The sequence below is a fragment of the Octopus sinensis genome, linkage group LG1, assembly GCF_006345805.1.
Source record: "Octopus sinensis linkage group LG1, ASM634580v1, whole genome shotgun sequence".
Lineage (NCBI taxonomy): Eukaryota > Metazoa > Mollusca > Cephalopoda > Octopoda > Octopodidae > Octopus > Octopus sinensis.
Genome location: NC_042997.1, coordinates 40815002 through 40834564, shown reverse-complemented (window position 1 = coordinate 40834564; position 19563 = coordinate 40815002).

Sequence of the window (19563 nt, the reverse complement as noted above, 5' to 3'; positions counted from 1 at the left end):
TAATTCAGTTGGATGCTAGCTCTCTTGCACACACACACACACACCCATTAAATGGCAAAGAAGTAGGCTAGAGAATATAGGAGTTTGAAGTTATAAGAAATTCTGGGGTTTATGCGCTAGCAGAATTTGCTTTTTTCAGAAGCTAAATAGACCTACCATAGCCTAAGCTATAGTCACATATTTTAAATATCTTCTAATGGCGTCTGTGTGCGTATATGATTCATCATCGACTCTCGACCTTGCTTTGGAACATATATTTTATTTCAATGCTAAATCAACTATTTTCTTTCATAAGGTTTTAATGCATTAGTAAGGCGGGACAGCAGCGACTGCTTAATATTTTGTAGTGACGGGGAACCCTCAGCGATAAAGAAGAGATTGTGCTCGTATAACAAAAACTGGAAAAGGAGTATGAATGGTTGGCAGCAACTTATTAATCAACAAGAGGCAAAATGCATTACTCGTAATAGGACCTTTAAAATTGGCTGTATGGCTGTTGTAGCTATCAAACAGCACAAGACTTCTGATAGGCATAAAAGTAACCGCAGTGCTTCACTTTCCAAATCTTTAATTGATAAATCTTTCGTAAAAGCCAATACAAATGAAGAAGATAATGTAGAAGTAGCTCAAATATATATCATGCAGTTAAACACAATCATTCCTACAACTCCCTTGATTGTAGCTTGAAATTAAATTCAAAATTTTACCAGGATTCCAAAGTAGCTGGAAAGATATCTTGTGGTCGGACCAAATCGGAGGCCATAGTTACGAATGTGTTACATCAAAAAAGCATTAGAGGTAGCATTGAAAGATTCGAAACAACATGATCCTCCTCTATAGTTTTGCCTTCAAATTGATATTTCTAGCCACAAAAAAACAAAACAGGGAAATGTTTCCCGTTTGTGTTCAATATTTCAATATGGAACATGGTGCAGAGAATAATAACATTATTGACTTTTTTGAGAATGCTGATGAAAGTGTAGATGGCATGTTTAGACGTTTGAGAAAGATTTTGGGCAATTTGCAACTTGACTGGGAAAGAGTTTCAGGTTTTACTGCAGATAATACAAGTTGCAATTTTGGAATAAAGCATTCTTTATATTCTAACATTCTCACACTAAATAACAGTGTTATTAAAGCCAATTGCAGTGCACACATTTTACATAATTCAGTAAAAAGTGCTTTGGAAAACTTAAATGTAGAAAATATCTGTTTCTTTACTACCCACAAGGGGATAGACAAACGGATTAAGTCGATTATATCGACCCCTGTGCGTAACTGGTACTTATTTAATCGACCCCGAAAGGATGAAAGGCAAAGTCGACCTCGGCGGAATTTGAACTCAGAACGTAGCGGCAGACGAAATACGGCTACGCATTTCGCCCGGCATGCTAACGGTTCTGCCAGCTCGCCGACTTATGGTAATGTAGAAAATATTATCCTAAAGATATCTGGGCATTTTTCAGTATCGGCAAAAAGAACTGAAACTCTTAAAGACTTTCATTTATTTGCAGATACAGGATATAGAGAGATTCTTCGGCATGTACCTACCAGATGGTTATCACTTCAGGCATGTATTGAAAGAATTTTACTTTCTGGGAAAGCCTTGAGTTCCTATTTTTCTTAGGAACTGATTCCTCTAAAGAATTATATAAACTTCTTTCCATTGACGGGGATTCCACAGAAATACCCTCCAAATTATTGAACTCTATCTGATGTTTTCGCAACATGTAATGGGGGTATACAAATTATCAATAAAGAACTTGAAAAAACCCTGAAAGTACAGCAGTAGATATTTTCGATATCAGGACAGATTTAAGAATCAATAAATCGATATACAAAAGAATTTTTTCGGCTTTCAAGATGAACAATTGAAAAATTGATGAGGTTCGAAAGAAAGTTGAAGACTTTAAATTTTCTCTTTATTCTGCCATCAAAAATTTGGGTAAAAGAATAGATTTCGATGAAAATTCAACATTTGGCAAATTATGAAATCTAAGTTCCTTAGGCCATTTATTCCAAAAGTTTTGGTAATCTGTAGAAGTACTACCGAACATTTGAAGCTAGAAGGAAAGCTTATAGACGATGAACTTTCTGATGAAGTATTAATTCAAAGAAACTTCGACAAAAGCTCTGAATTCTTCATAAACTCAAAAACAACATGCAAAAAGTGGTATTTTATTTTGAAATCTATGGACTTTAAGTCTATCAATGTTTTCAAAACAGTTTCCTTTGTACTTTCCTGGAACATCATCTTATTGCGAGAGAGAGTTTTTGAGTTTCGTGTCATCTAAATGGCGAGATGAAAGGAACCGATGCTCTTCGGAATCGAAAATGAACCTCTCATATATTTAAACATAAAAGATAATTGATTGAAAAACATCAAAGATGATACCAATTTATGAAGGCAGCAAAAAGCTAAGGCAAAAATATTTTAAAGGTTAGAATCTTTTGATCAAGGTAAAATTTTTGTGAGAGCTTTTTTGGGTTTCATGTCATCTAAATGGCGAGATGAAAGGAACCGATGCTCTTCGGAATCGAAAACGAACCTCTCATATATTTAAACATAAAAGATAATTGATTGAAAGACATCAAAGATGATACCAATTTTATGAAGGCAGCAAAAAAAACAAGGCAAAAATAGTTTTAAAGGTTAGAATCTTTTGATCAAGGTAAAATTTTTGTGAGAGCTTTTTTGAGTTCATGTCATCTAAATGGCGAGATGAAAGGAACCGATGCTCTTCGGAATCGAAAACGAACCTCTCATATATTTAAACATAAAAGATAATTGATTGAAAGACATCAAAGATGATACCAATTTTATGAAGGCAGCAAAAAAAACAAGGCAAAAATAGTTTTAAAGGTTAGAATCTTTTGATCAAGGTAAAATTTTTGTGAGACTTTTCTTGAGTTTCATGTCATCTAAATGGCGAGATGAAAGGAACCGATGCTCTTCGGAATCGAAAACGAACCTCTCATATATTTAAACATAAAAGATAATTGATTGAAAGACATCAAAGATGATACCAATTTTATGAAGGCAGCAAAAAAAACAAGGCAAAAATAGTTTTAAAGGTTAGAATCTTTTGATCAAGGTAAAATTTTTGTGAGACTTTTCTTGAGTTTCATGTCATCTAAATGGCGAGATGAAAGGAACCGATGCTCTTCGGAATCGAAAACGAACCTCTCATATATTTAAACATAAAAGATATTTGATTGAAAAACATCAAAGATGATACCAATTTATGAAGGCAGCAAAAAAAACAGGCAAAAATAGTTTAAGGTTAGAATCTTTTGTTCAAGGTAAAATTTTTGTGAGACTTTTCTTGAGTTTCATGTCATCTAAATGGCGAGATGAAAGGAACCGATGCTCTTCGGAATCGAAAACGAACCTCTCATATATTTAAACATAAAAGATATTTGATTGAAAAACATCAAAGATGATACCAATTTTATGAAGGCAGCAAAAAAAACAAGGCAAAAAGTTTTAGTTTTAAAGTTAGAATCTTTTGATCAAGGTAAAATTTTTGTGAGACTTTTCTTGAGTTTCATGTCATCTAAATGGCGAGATGAAAGGAACCGAGATGCTCTTCGGAATCGAAAACGAACCTCTCATATATTTAAACATAAAAGATATTGATTGAAAAACATCAAAGATGATACCAATTTTATGGCAGCAAAAAAACAAGGCAAAAATAGTTTAAAGGTTAGAATCTTTTGATCAAGTAAAATTTTTGTGAGACTTTTCTTGAGTTTCATGTCATCTAAATGCGAGATGAAAGGAACCGATGCTCTTCGGAATCGAAAACGAACCTCTCATATATTTAAACATAAAAGATAATTGATTGAAAGACATCAAAGATGATACCAATTTTATGAAGGCAGCAAAAAAAACAAGGCAAAAATAGTTTAAAGGTTAGAATCTTTTGTTCAAGGTAAAATTTTTGTGAGAGCTTTTTTGGGTTTCATGTCATCTAAATGGCGAGATGAAAGGAACCGATGCTCTTCGGAATCGAAAACGAACCTCTCATATATTTAAACATAAAAGATATTTGATTGAAAAACATCAAAGATGATACCAATTTTATGAAGGCAGCAAAAAAAACAAGGCAAAAATAGTTTTAAAGGTTAGAATCTTTTGATCAAGGTAAAATTTTTGTGAGACTTTTCTTGAGTTTCATGTCATCTAAATGGCGAGATGAAAGGAACCGATGCTCTTCGGAATCGAAAACGAACCTCTCATATATTTAAACATAAAAGATAATTGATTGAAAGACATCAAAGATGATACCAATTTTATGAAGGCAGCAAAAAAAACAAGGCAAAAATAGTTTAAAGGTTAGAATCTTTTGTTCAAGGTAAAATTTTTGTGAGAGCTTTTTTGGGTTTCATGTCATCTAAATGGCGAGATGAAAGGAACCGATGCTCTTCGGAATCGAAAACGAACCTCTCATATATTTAAACATAAAAGATAATTGATTGAAAAACATCAAAGATGATACCAATTTTATGAAGGCAGCAAAAAACAAAGGCAAAAATAGTTTTAAAGGTTAGAATCTTTTGTTCAAAGTAAAATATATGTCTTCTCGTTCTTGTCTTTGTATTTACATTTAGGTGAGAGACGAACGTAATATTAAAATATTGGCATCTCTAGGAACTGAATCGAAATTGTGCACTTAAATATCAATAAAGTTTTTTTTATGTCCTTTATTGTAGCTGAACAAAGTTGGCAACCCTCCTTCATCCCGCTGCCTGAAAATGAACAGAGGAATTATGCTAGAAATAACAGCCAATCTCACAAAACTGCGATAGCACAATAATGAAAGAAATATGGAAGAATCTACAGACCTTCTTTTCTGCAAAGGTTTCTTTCAGAGTAATTTCCTTCAGAGTAATGTGTGACAAAGTGAAATGAAAGTGTTTTTTTTTAACGACTGAAACGTCCGTTGGGAATTGAGCAGGGAATAAACTTGGGCAAAAGGGTTTGAGAAATGTTATAAGAAATTCTGGGAATCTTTTCTTCGCTGTAAATCCATAAATTTCTCGAAACATAGATCCGTCAACGCCAGACCACTTCATATCGCCCAAATGACTCAGCGACATACTTCGACTATCTTCTGATTCGGGACCAACGGAACGGGTTGCGGTAATCTCCGGGGGTCCTTTTTTTTTCGGTCTTTTTTTTAATTGAAATTTTACAAACAGTTTTTCTTTTCAAAATCGGAAATCTCCGTAGCCTAAAACGTGGGATTCCATAAAAACAATTTTTTTTTTTTATCTAAAGGGGTGGACGGGTCCCTTTACGTCTCTGCCATGCGTTCGTTCAGTGAATTTACGGAATTTACCGAATGCCGTCTCATTCCTTTTTTTTTTATTTTTCTTTACTACCCACAGAGGGGACAAAAGGGGGTCTTTCTCCACTATCAGACATGTTTTTCGTGGAATACTGGAAATGACACAACATCACTTGTGTGATGGTGATGTTCATTTACAACCATCGTGTGCTGTCAACACCTGGCTACTCACCCTCACACACACACATATATATATATGTATGTATTACAGAATATAAGGTTATATCTTGAGTGACAACAACACTCAAGATATACAACGGACTGGAAATAGAAGTGCTCCAATGAGCTGTATACACTTTTTATAAAAAAGTATATATGTATGTATAAATGATGAGCTTCTTTCGGTTTCTATCAACGAAATCCACTCCCAAGGCTTTGGCCAACCACTGACCTATAACAGAAGACACTTGTCCAAAATGCTGTGAGTGGAATTGAACCTGAAACCACGTGATCAGGAAGTTAGCTTCTCAACCACACTTGGATCTATGTTTGTTCTAGTGGTGTCTTATGAAATTGTCACCCATAATTATGATCCTAGTATCGATCTATTGCATTTCAATCTGTTTTAGGGTTAGGGGTGGGGGGAAGTGTTACTATCAACTACTTCTAGTTTTTCTCCCTGGAATGTGGCAGAAGTTGTTCTCTGCACAATTTCAGTTTTATTTATAGCTCCCGAGCATCTGCCACATACAAAAGCTATCCTCCCAGTTAGCCTTCCTTCGATATTGCTGCACCTCTTATGTGTCCATAGCTTACACTAGGTACATCTTATAGAGTTTCTACCTGTGCCTCTACTACAGATCGAACAGGGCCATCTACCTGAAGGGATTTGTGGTTTGCCTGCATTCCTACTTATTAGGACTTTTGTTTTAGCTAGGTTGACTCTAAGGCCCTTCGATTCTAATCCATGTTTCCACACTTGAAACTTCTCCTCTAGTTCTGATAGTGACAGCATTTAGAACAAGGTCATCAGCATAGAGGAGCTCCCAGGGGCATCCTGTCTTAAATTCCCCCATTATTGACTGGAGGACTATGATAAATAGGAGCAGACTGAGGACTGAACCTTGGTGGACCCCTACCTCTACCCAGAATTCTTCACTGTACTCGTTGCCAACCTTCACTTTACTGACAGCGTCCCTGTACGTGGCTTGCATGGCTCTCACTAACCATTCATCTATCCCTAGTTTCCTCATTGACCACCAGATATGGGATCGGGGGACCCTGTCAAAGGCTTTCTCCATGTAAATGAAAGCCAGGTACAGAGTTTTATCTTTGGCTATGTATTTCACTTGCAGCTGTCTCACCAGAAATATGGCATTGGTGGTGCTTTTCCCTTGCACGAAACCAAACTGTATCTCATCCAAACTGACTCTTTTCTCAATTAGTTGGGCTATGACCCTCTCCGTGATATTCATTACCTGATGCAACAGCTTGATACCTCTGTAATTATTTGTATCTAAAGCATCACCTTTACCTTTGTAGCAGTTGACTATTATGCTGCTACACCAGTCATTGGGTATGACTCCTTCGTGTATCACCTGGTTAACTATACGGGTGACTAGGCTAATGTCGACACTGCCAGATATTTTGGGCATCTCTGTAGTAATTCCTGATGGGCCGGGGGCTTTCCCTGTCTTCATACTTTTTATTTCTTTATCTACCAAGATACTGTCAACTTGAATAGCTGGTTCCTCTGTTGGGTCGACATTCGGCAGATTCTCTTTCTCCCATTCAGTTTCTTTATTCATCAACCTTTCATAGTGGCATCTACAAATCTCTCTCTTTGCAGCCTCGTTTAGTGCAAGAGAACCATCATCTATGCGAACACATTTCTCTCCTACCACATGATGATTCTCTCTCATACACTGTCTTGCAACATGAAATACCTCAAGTCTTTGGTCCTCACGGCGCAGAACATTGGTAAATTTTTTATTATCTACTTCCCCTCTGGCTAAATAAACCTGTCTCCTAGCTTTCCTTTTGGCAGTCTGATACAGTTCCCTGCTTCCACCGTTCTTCAGGTCCTTCCAAGCCTGTCTCTTTTCTCTTTTACTCCTGTTTACAACATTGTTCCACCACCACGTTATTTTGAGTCGAGAGGGGACTTTGCACCATCCACAGATCTGGTCAGTGGCTCTCAGCATGTTGTTCCGTAGAAACCTCAAGTTGTCTTCTACACCATGTGAAGCTATATCTCCTTCTATTTCGTCAAAAGCTTCGAGTAATATGTCTCTAAATCTCTGTCCATTCACAGGACCTTATATCTTCTAGACCCTTCTTCTCCATGCTGGTTGTCTTCTAGGCATCCACTTAGTCTTGATCCTAAATTCACTAAGTACCAGTCTATGTTGTGGGGTACATTCTTCACCTGGGAAGGTTTTGGCATTTATAAGCAGCCATCTTTCCCTTTTTCTGGCAAGGATGTAGTCAATTTGGTAGTTGACTGGTAGGTTTCCGATTGGTAGTTGACTGGTAGGTTTCCTGAAGTTAGTGTTGCAAACCATAAGATCCTTTGCATTGCAGAACTCCAGCAGCTTGGTTCCCTCCTTGTTTGTGGGAACCATAACCGTAGCCTCCATGGAAGCCCCCTGTATTGTGTCCAACATGTCCATTGAAGTCACCAGAGAGAAAAGAAAAGGTCCCTGTCATTCGTCAACAAGGTAGTCTCCAGTAGGATGTCATAGAATCTGTATTTCTGTCCATTGGGTAGCCCCGGCTGAAGGGCATAGCCCAATATAATGGTTGCTAACCCATGGTGAAGCACTAATCTAATCTTAAGTATTCTGTCGCATACTCTGATTACCACAATTACCTTATCTACTCATTTTTCAGTGAGAAGTATACCCACGCCCTGGACCCTGTCGGTGTTCCCAGTGTACCTGTGTTCTTTGCCTGTGAGGAACCTAGCAGAACCTCCTCTCCACTTCATGAATGCATCACATATCGACACATCTCCGTTCAAGTATCTCAATGATCTCACTAGACCTACCTTTCAGTGTGACAATGTTGAGAGTGCGAACCCTGAGGGTGTGGAAGGTGTGGGCCCATGAGACCCTGGGGCAGGGGACAGTAGCTTCATGTACCTGAAAAGAAAACTCGCATTTGGCAGTATTCATGACCAAGCAATACAGTAGCCTTCAGTTCAACCTGCATAACACTACCCTTCATATTTTGCACTATATGAACATTACCTTACATAGGAGATAGACCGAGACTGGGGGTGGGGATGGCGAAATGCCTTTTGCAGTGTTCATGGGAAGCAACCCAGGGATGAGAAAGGATAGGAATGATAGGAACTTCCGGTACAGGTGGATGGGGTGGGAGAGCGGGCGCACCTCGGACTAGGAAGAGGGTCTGCTAATCATAGTTTAACGAGATAGCAAATGGTGATAATAGTAAAATAGACTTGAAAAATCTGAGAGTTCTCCGTCAGACAATCTAAGACAAAATTTAGAGAATAAATAAGTAATTGTGGGATAAGACTTTAATAGATGAATGAATCAATGAATATGTTGGGTTAAAGAAATGCATAAACTAAGGTTATCTTAAGGGAACAACAGGGAAGACGAGACTATTGAAAACTATATTTACATGATGGCATGTTACTGAACTAGACAGAATATTGAAAAGAACTAATAGTGGAAAGGATAATGATCTGCACAGAAATAGTAAAGTAGACGAAACGAGGTTAGATAAATTCTTATTTGTACATCAGCGATCCGTTATTCTTTGGCAGGTGATTGAAAGCGAGTGGGTGTCCATGTGCATGCGCTAGTTTATATAGGGCGATGGCGGTGGAGGAAGTCTTGGTGAAGCGAGTGGTAATCAAAAGAGAGAGACAGACAGAGTAAAATAGAGAGATGAGGGAAGTGGTCAAGAACATGCGAGAGGAAATATTTTGGGGGGGATCTGCCTAGCATAGTTTAAGGAGACAGCAATGTTAATAATAGTAAGATAGACTTGAAAAATATGAGAGTTCTCCATCAGACAATCTAAGACAAAATTTAGAGAATAAATAAGTAATTGTGTGATAAGACTTTCATGAATGAATCAATGAATATGTTGGGTTAAGGAAATGCATGAACTAAGCACCTCGAACTAGGAAGAGGGTCTACTAATCATAGTTTAATGAGACAGCAAGTGTTGACAATAGTCAAATAGTAAAATAAACTTGAAAAATCTGAGAGTTCTCCGTCAGACAATCTGAGACAAAATTTAGAGAATAAATAAGTGACTGTGTGATAAGACTTTCATGAATGAATCAATGAATATGTTGGGTTAAGGAAATGCATGAACTAAGCACCTCGAACTAGGAAGAGGGTCTACTAATCATAGTTTAATGAGACAGCAAGTGTTGACAATAGTCAAATAGTAAAATAAACTTGAAAAATATGAGAGTTCTCCGTCAGACAATCTGAGACAAAATTTAGAGAATAAATAAGTAATTGTGTGATAAGACTTTCATTAATGAATCAATGAATATGTTGGGTTAAGGAAATGCATGAACTAAGCACCTCGAACTAGGAAGAGGGTCTACTAATCATAGTTTAATGAGACAGCAAGTGTTGACAATAGTCAAATAGTAAAATAAGCTTGAAAAATATGAGAGTTCTCCGTCAGACAATCTGAGACAAAATTTAGAGAATAATAAGTAATTGTGTGATAAGACTTTCATTAATGAATCAATGAATATGTTGGGTTAAGGAAATGCATGAACTAAGCACCTCGAACTAGGAAGAGGGTCTACTAATCATAGTTTAATGAGACAGCAAGTGTTGACAATAGTCAAATAGTAAAATAAACTTGAAAAATATGAGAGTTCTCCGTCAGACAATCTGAGACAAAATTTAGAGAATAAATAAGTGACTGTGTGATAAGACTTTCATGAATGAATCAATGAATATGTTGGGTTAAGGAAATGCATGAACTAAGCACCTCGAACTAGGAAGAGGGTCTACTAATCATAGTTTAATGAGACAGCAAGTGTTGACAATAGTCAAATAGTAAAATAAACTTGAAAAATCTGAGAGTTCTCCGTCAGACAATCTGAGACAAAATTTAGAGAATAAATAAGTGACTGTGTGATAAGACTTTCATGAATGAATCAATGAATATGTTGGGTTAAGGAAATGCATGAACTAAGCACCTCGAACTAGGAAGAGGGTCTACTAATCATAGTTTAATGAGACAGCAAGTGTTGACAATAGTCAAATAGTAAAATAAACTTGAAAAATATGAGAGTTCTCCGTCAGACAATCTGAGACAAAATTTAGAGAATAAATAAGTAATTGTGTGATAAGACTTTCATGAATGAATCAATGAATATGTTGGGTTAAGGAAATGCATGAACTAAGCACCTCGAACTAGGAAGAGGTCTACTAATCATAGTTTAATGAGACAGCAAGTGTTGACAATAGTCAAATAGTAAAATAAACTTGAAAAATCTGAGAGTTCTCCGTCAGACAATCTGAGACAAAATTTAGAGAATAAATAAGTAATTGTGTGATAAGACTTTCATTAATGAATCAATGAATATGTTGGGTTAAGGAAATGCATGAACTAAGCACCTCGGACTAGGAAGAGGGTCTACTAATCATAGTTTAATGAGACAGCAAGTGTTGACAATAGTCAAATAGTAAAATAAACTTGAAAAATATGAGAGTTCTCCGTCAGACAATCTGAGACAAAATTTAGAGAATAAATAAGTAATTGTGTGATAAGACTTTCATTAATGAATCAATGAATATGTTGGGTTAAGGAAATGCATGAACTAAGCACCTCGAACTAGGAAGAGGTCTACTAATCATAGTTTAATGAGACAGCAAGTGTTGACAATAGTCAAATAGTAAAATAAACTTGAAAAATCTGAGAGTTCTCCGTCAGACAATCTGAGACAAAATTTAGAGAATAAATAAGTAATTGTGTGATAAGACTTTCATGAATGAATCAATGAATATGTTGGGTTAAGGAAATGCATGAACTAAGCACCTCGAACTAGGAAGAGGGTCTACTAATCATAGTTTAATGAGACAGCAAGTGTTGATAATAGTCAAATAGTAAAATAAACTTGAAAAATCTGAGAGTTCTCCGTCAGACAATCTGAGACAAAATTTAGAGAATAAATAAGTATTGTGTGATAAGACTTTCATGAATGAATCAATGAATATGTTGGGTTAAGGAAATGCATGAACTAAGCACCTCGAACTAGGAAGAGGGTCTACTAATCATAGTTTAATGAGACAGCAAGTGTTGATAATAGTCAAATAGTAAAATAAACTTGAAAAATATGAGAGTTCTCCGTCAGACAATCTAAGACAAAATTTAGAGAATAAATAAGTAATTGTGTGATAAGACTTTCATGAATGAATCAATGAATATGTTGGGTTAAGGAAATGCATGAACTAAGCACCTCGAACTAGGAAGAGGGTCTACTAATCATAGTTTAATGAGACAGCAAGTGTTGACAATAGTCAAATAGTAAAATAAACTTGAAAAATCTGAGAGTTCTCCGTCAGACAATCTGAGACAAAATTTAGAGAATAAATAAGTGACTGTGTGATAAGACTTTCATGAATGAATCAATGAATATGTTGGGTTAAGGAAATGCATGAACTAAGCACCTCGAACTAGGAAGAGGGTCTACTAATCATAGTTTAATGAGACAGCAAGTGTTGACAATAGTCAAATAGTAAAATAAACTTGAAAAATCTGAGAGTTCTCCGTCAGACAATCTGAGACAAAATTTAGAGAATAAATAAGTAATTGTGTGATAAGACTTTCATGAATGAATCAATGAATATGTTGGGTTAAGGAAATGCATGAACTAAGCACCTCGAACTAGGAAGAGGGTCTACTAATCATAGTTAATGAGACAGCAAGTGTTGACAATAGTCAAATAGTAAAATAAACTTGAAAAATATGAGAGTTCTCCGTCAGACAATCTGAGACAAAATTTAGAGAATAAATAAGTAATTGTGTGATAAGACTTTCATTAATGAATCAATGAATATGTTGGGTTAAGGAAATGCATGAACTAAGCACCTCGAACTAGGAAGAGGGTCTACTAATCATAGTTTAATGAGACAGCAAGTGTTGACAATAGTCAAATAGTAAAATAAACTGAAAAATCTGAGAGTTCTCCGTCAGACAATCTGAGACAAAATTTAGAGAATAAATAAGTAATTGTGTGATAAGACTTTCATGAATGAATCAATGAATATGTTGGGTTAAGGAAATGCATGAACTAAGCACCTCGAACTAGGAAGAGGGTCTACTAATCATAGTTTAATGAGACAGCAAGTGTTGATAATAGTCAAATAGTAAAATAAACTTGAAAAATCTGAGAGTTCTCCGTCAGACAATCTGAGACAAAATTTAGAGAATAAATAAGTAATTGTGTGATAAGACTTTCATGAATGAATCAATGAATATGTTGGTTAAGGAAATGCATGAACTAAGCACCTCGAACTAGGAAGAGGGTCTACTAATCATAGTTTAATGAGACAGCAAGTGTTGATAATAGTCAATAGTAAAATAAACTTGAAAAATATGAGAGTTCTCCGTCAGACAATCTGAGACAAAATTTAGAGAATAAATAAGTAACTGTGTGATAAGACTTTCATGAATGAATCAATGAATATGTTGGGTTAAGGAAATGCATGAACTAAGCACCTCGAACTAGGAAGAGGGTCTACTAATCATAGTTTAATGAGACAGCAAGTGTTGACAATAGTCAAATAGTAAAATAAACTTGAAAAATATGAGAGTTCTCCGTCAGACAATCTGAGACAAATTTTAGAGAATTAAGTAATTGTGTGATAAGACTTTCATGAATGAATCAATGAATATGTTGGGTTAAGGAAATGCATGAACTAAGCACCTCGAACTAGGAAGAGGGTCTACTAATCATAGTTTAATGAGACAGCAAGCAGTGTTGACAATAGTCAAATAGTAAAAATAAAACTTGAAAATCTGAGAGTTTCGTCCAGACAATCTGAGACAAAATTTAGAAATAAATAAGTAATTGTGTGATAAGACTTTCATTAATGAATCAATGAATATGTTGGGTTAAGGAAATGCATGAACTAAGCACCTCGACTAGGAAGAGGGTCTACTAATCATAGTTTAATGAGACAGCAAGTGTTGACAATAGTCAAATAGTAAAATAAACTTGAAAAATATGAGAGTTCTCCGTCAGACAATCTGAGACAAAATTTAGAGAATAAATAAGTAATTGTGTGATAAGACTTTCATTAATGAATCAATGAATATGTTGGGTTAAGGAAATGCATGAACTAAGCACCTCGAACTAGGAAGAGGGTCTACTAATCATAGTTTAATGAGACAGCAAGTGTTGACATAGTCAAATAGTAAAATAAGCTTGAAAAATATGAGAGTTCTCCGTCAGACAATCTGAGACAAAATTTAGAGAATAAATAAGTATTGTGTGATAAGACTTTCATTAATGAATCAATGAATATGTTGGGTTAAGGAAATGCATGAACTAAGCACCTCGAACTAGGAAGAGGGTCTACTAATCATAGTTAATGAGACAGCAAGTGTTGACAATAGTCAAATAGTAAAATAAACTTGAAAAATATGAGAGTTCTCCGTCAGACAATCTGAGACAAAATTTAGAGAATAAATAAGTGACTGTGTGATAAGACTTTCATGAATGAATCAATGAATATGTTGGGTTAAGGAAATGCATGAACTAAGCACCTCGAACTAGGAAGAGGGTCTACTAATCATAGTTTAATGAGACAGCAAGTGTTGACAATAGTCAAATAGTAAAATAAACTTGAAAAATCTGAGAGTTCTCCGTCAGACAATCTGAGACAAAATTTAGAGAATAAATAAGTGACTGTGTGATAAGACTTTCATGAATGAATCAATGAATATGTTGGGTTAAGGAAATGCATGAACTAAGCACCTCGAACTAGGAAGAGGGTCTACTAATCATAGTTTAATGAGACAGCAAGTGTTGACAATAGTCAAATAGTAAAATAAACTTGAAAAATATGAGAGTTCTCCGTCAGACAATCTGAGACAAAATTTAGAGAATAAATAAGTAATTGTGTGATAAGACTTTCATGAATGAATCAATGAATATGTTGGGTTAAGGAAATGCATGAACTAAGCACCTCGAACTAGGAAGAGGTCTACTAATCATAGTTTAATGAGACAGCAAGTGTTGACAATAGTCAAATAGTAAAATAAACTTGAAAAATCTGAGAGTTCTCCGTCAGACAATCTGAGACAAAATTTAGAGAATAAATAAGTAATTGTGTGATAAGACTTTCATTAATGAATCAATGAATATGTTGGGTTAAGGAAATGCATGAACTAAGCACCTCGGACTAGGAAGAGGGTCTACTAATCATAGTTTAATGAGACAGCAAGTGTTGACAATAGTCAAATAGTAAAATAAACTTGAAAAATATGAGAGTTCTCCGTCAGACAATCTGAGACAAAATTTAGAGAATAAATAAGTAATTGTGTGATAAGACTTTCATTAATGAATCAATGAATATGTTGGGTTAAGGAAATGCATGAACTAAGCACCTCGAACTAGGAAGAGGTCTACTAATCATAGTTTAATGAGACAGCAAGTGTTGACAATAGTCAAATAGTAAAATAAACTTGAAAAATCTGAGAGTTCTCCGTCAGACAATCTGAGACAAAATTTAGAGAATAAATAAGTAATTGTGTGATAAGACTTTCATGAATGAATCAATGAATATGTTGGGTTAAGGAAATGCATGAACTAAGCACCTCGAACTAGGAAGAGGGTCTACTAATCATAGTTTAATGAGACAGCAAGTGTTGATAATAGTCAAATAGTAAAATAAACTTGAAAAATCTGAGAGTTCTCCGTCAGACAATCTGAGACAAAATTTAGAGAATAAATAAGTAATTGTGTGATAAGACTTTCATGAATGAATCAATGAATATGTTGGGTTAAGGAAATGCATGAACTAAGCACCTCGAACTAGGAAGAGGGTCTACTAATCATAGTTTAATGAGACAGCAAGTGTTGATAATAGTCAAATAGTAAAATAAACTTGAAAAATATGAGAGTTCTCCGTCAGACAATCTAAGACAAAATTTAGAGAATAAATAAGTAATTGTGTGATAAGACTTTCATGAATGAATCAATGAATATGTTGGGTTAAGGAAATGCATGAACTAAGCACCTCGAACTAGGAAGAGGGTCTACTAATCATAGTTTAATGAGACAGCAAGTGTTGACAATAGTCAAATAGTAAAATAAACTTGAAAAATATGAGAGTTCTCCGTCAGACAATCTGAGACAAAATTTAGAGAATAAATAAGTAATTGTGTGATAAGACTTTCATTAATGAATCAATGAATATGTTGGGTTAAGGAAATGCATGAACTAAGCACCTCGAACTAGGAAGAGGTCTACTAATCATAGTTTAATGAGACAGCAAGTGTTGATAATAGTCAAATAGTAAAATAAACTTGAAAAATCTGAGAGTTCTCCGTCAGACAATCTGAGACAAAATTTAGAGAATAAATAAGTAATTGTGTGATAAGACTTTCATGAATGAATCAATGAATATGTTGGGTTAAGGAAATGCATGAACTAAGCACCTCGAACTAGGAAGAGGGTCTACTAATCATAGTTTAATGAGACAGCAAGTGTTGACAATAGTCAAATAGTAAAATAAACTTGAAAAATATGAGAGTTCTCCGTCAGACAATCTGAGACAAAATTTAGAGAATAAATAAGTAATTGTGTGATAAGACTTTCATGAATGAATCAATGAATATGTTGGGTTAAGGAAATGCATGAACTAAGCACCTCGAACTAGGAAGAGGGTCTACTAATCATAGTTTAATGAGACAGCAAGTGTTGACAATAGTCAAATAGTAAAATAAACTTGAAAAATATGAGAGTTCTCCGTCAGACAATCTGAGACAAAATTTAGAGAATAAATAAGTAATTGTGTGATAAGACTTTCATGAATGAATCAATGAATATGTTGGGTTAAGGAAATGCATGAACTAAGCACCTCGAACTAGGAAGAGGGTCTACTAATCATAGTTTAATGAGACAGCAAGTGTTGATAATAGTCAAATAGTAAAATAAACTTGAAAAATCTGAGAGTTCTCCGTCAGACAATCTGAGACAAAATTTAGAGAATAAATAAGTAATTGTGTGATAAGACTTTCATGAATGAATCAATGAATATGTTGGGTTAAGGAAATGCATGAACTAAGCACCTCGAACTAGGAAGAGGGTCTACTAATCATAGTTTAATGAGACAGCAAGTGTTGATAATAGTCAAATAGTAAAATAAACTTGAAAAATATGAGAGTTCTCCGTCAGACAATCTAAGACAAAATTTAGAGAATAAATAAGTAATTGTGTGATAAGACTTTCATGAATGAATCAATGAATATGTGGGTTAAGGAAATGCATGAACTAAGCACCTCGAACTAGGAAGAGGGTCTACTATCATAGTTTAATGAGACAGCAAGTGTTGACAATAGTCAAATAGTAAAATAAACTTGAAAAATATGAGAGTTCTCCGTCAGACAATCTGAGACAAAATTTAGAGAATAAATAAGTGACTGTGTGATAAGACTTTCATGAATGAATCAATGAATATGTTGGGTTAAGGAAATGCATGAACTAAGCACCTCGAACTAGGAAGAGGGTCTACTAATCATAGTTTAATGAGACAGCAAGTGTTGACAATAGTCAAATAGTAAAATAAACTTGAAAAATCTGAGAGTTCTCCGTCAGACAATCTGAGACAAAATTTAGAGAATAAATAAGTGACTGTGTGATAAGACTTTCATGAATGAATCAATGAATATGTTGGGTTAAGGAAATGCATGAACTAAGCACCTCGAACTAGGAAGAGGGTCTACTAATCATAGTTTAATGAGACAGCAAGTGTTGATAATAGTCAAATAGTAAGATAGACTTGAAAAATATGAGAGTTCTCCGTCAGACAATCTGAGACAAAATTTAGAGAATAAATAAGTAATTGTGTGATAAGACTTTAATAGCTGAATATGCCCCTTTTTCTCACTAATTATATATATTGTATATTTTTATAATTTGCTCATTATATATATTATTTTATAGTTTTTTTTATATATTCCATATCATATATTTATGTATATTTTATATGTGTTTTTTTTCCCCTTATATCTATTTTATCCAGTTTATGGCTGTATCTTGCACAGGGACATAGAAATAATCAGACCGAATACCTGATTACGCGGTTAAACCATTGGGAGTGAAGGACCCCTAGCCCTTGTTAGGGCATCCTTCTAGGAGAAAGCAACTCGGATAACTGGGATAACTCCAACATAAAACCTGCGGCTGAGTGGTTACTGATGATGTTGACTTGTTCTTTTTTTCGGGTCATGGCTGCTGTTGCTTAGTGAGTGAGATTGACTCAGTGCACAGCCTTTCTTCACTTTAAAAAAAATCTTCTTGCACAGGCATTGCATGCTAACAACATTGATGATTGTTGAAAGTGCTGTGAGTCTCAACTGAATGGCTGGCTGTAGCCTTAAAAAGCAAACAATCAATGATGTACCAAAACAATATAAAAATGAATGGCAGTAAGGACTCTGGAACCACATCAGATGAAAGAGCCTGGCACAGCAGGGGCTCCAGAGCATCACAGTCTGAACCCAACCATCATCGTGCTACTATGATAGAACCAAATAAAATATTGAATATTGGCTGTTGGAATGTACGGACACTGCTTGACCATAAGTCCTCAGAATGTCCTGAACGAAGGACTGCTCTTGTTGCGAAGGAGCTTCAATGCTATGATCTTGACATCGTTGCTTTATCTGAGATGAGATTAGCTGGAGATGGTCATCTTACAGAATCTTGTGGAAAATATACATTCTTTTGGAAGGGGATGGATGAAGAGTTTAGAAGAGAGGCTGGAGTGGCATTTGCTGTTAAGGCTACTCATGTGGACAAGTTGAAAGAATTCCCAGTCGGGATTAACGAGTGTCTTAAGTCCATAGCTTACACCTAGTATGGACCTAAGACACTTGTTAATCCCAACTGGAAATTCTTCCAACTTGTCCACAAGAGTAGCCTTAACAGCAAATGCCACTTCTTTGGTTAAAGGAAATTATCTGACCTTGGTGAGTGTGTATGCGCCAACTATATGCTATACTGATGACGAAAATGTTTCTTTCTACCATGCTTTGAAGGGCATTATAAGAAATATCCCTCGGGCAGACGAAGTCATTGTGCTGGGTGACATTGATGCTAGAGTGGGTAGGGATTTTAACACATGGACTGTAACTGGAAAGCATGGGGTGGGAAAGTGTAATAGTAATGGCATGCTTTTGCTGCAGATGTGTGAGGAGCTGCGTCTGCGTGTTACCAATACCATGTTTCAACAAAAGAATAAGTTTAAGATGCATCCTGCATCTAAAGAATGGCATATTCTGGATTACATCCTTGTTAGGGTGCATGACAGACAGGATGTGCAGTGTGTTCGTGTTCTTCGTGGAGCTGAGTGTTGGACTGACCACTGCCTAGTACGTGCAAAAGTGAAATTAGTCACAAAACATAAAATCCGAGCTGCAGGGATTACCCTGCCTAAAAGACTGAATGTTGATTGTCTTAGGTGTAATAGTGTGAAGAGAACTTTACGAGAGGAAATGAATGCTGCAGATATTGGGAAGGATTGATCGACAGCTTAAAAAGTCAGTTTATGATATAGGAACGAAAGTTCTGGGATTGATACAAAGAAAGCATCAAGATTGGTTTAAAGAAAATGATGAACATATAGATGATTTATTGGTTGACAAAATATGTACTTTGTCACGCTATTTGTCAGCAAAGCCACAGGAAAGGGAAGTGTTGCATAGGGAACTCAAGGATGTGAAATCACGTGTGAGGCAGAGGTTCTCTCAGGTGAGGGATACGTGGTGGAGTAAGAAGGCTGATGAGATACAGGCATCTTCGGATTCCAATAACACAAAGCTGTTGTATGGTCTTTTGCAAGAAGTTTATGGACCAACTTCTCTAATGACACCACTTCGAAGCAGGAATGATAAAGAACTTCTTTGTGATTCACAAGGAATTCTGTGAAAGTGGCAAGAACACTTTGATGAACTTTTGAATCAGCAGTCCATAGTTAATGACAATGTTCTCAATCTCATCCATGGATTACCTGTGAAGGCGGCTCTC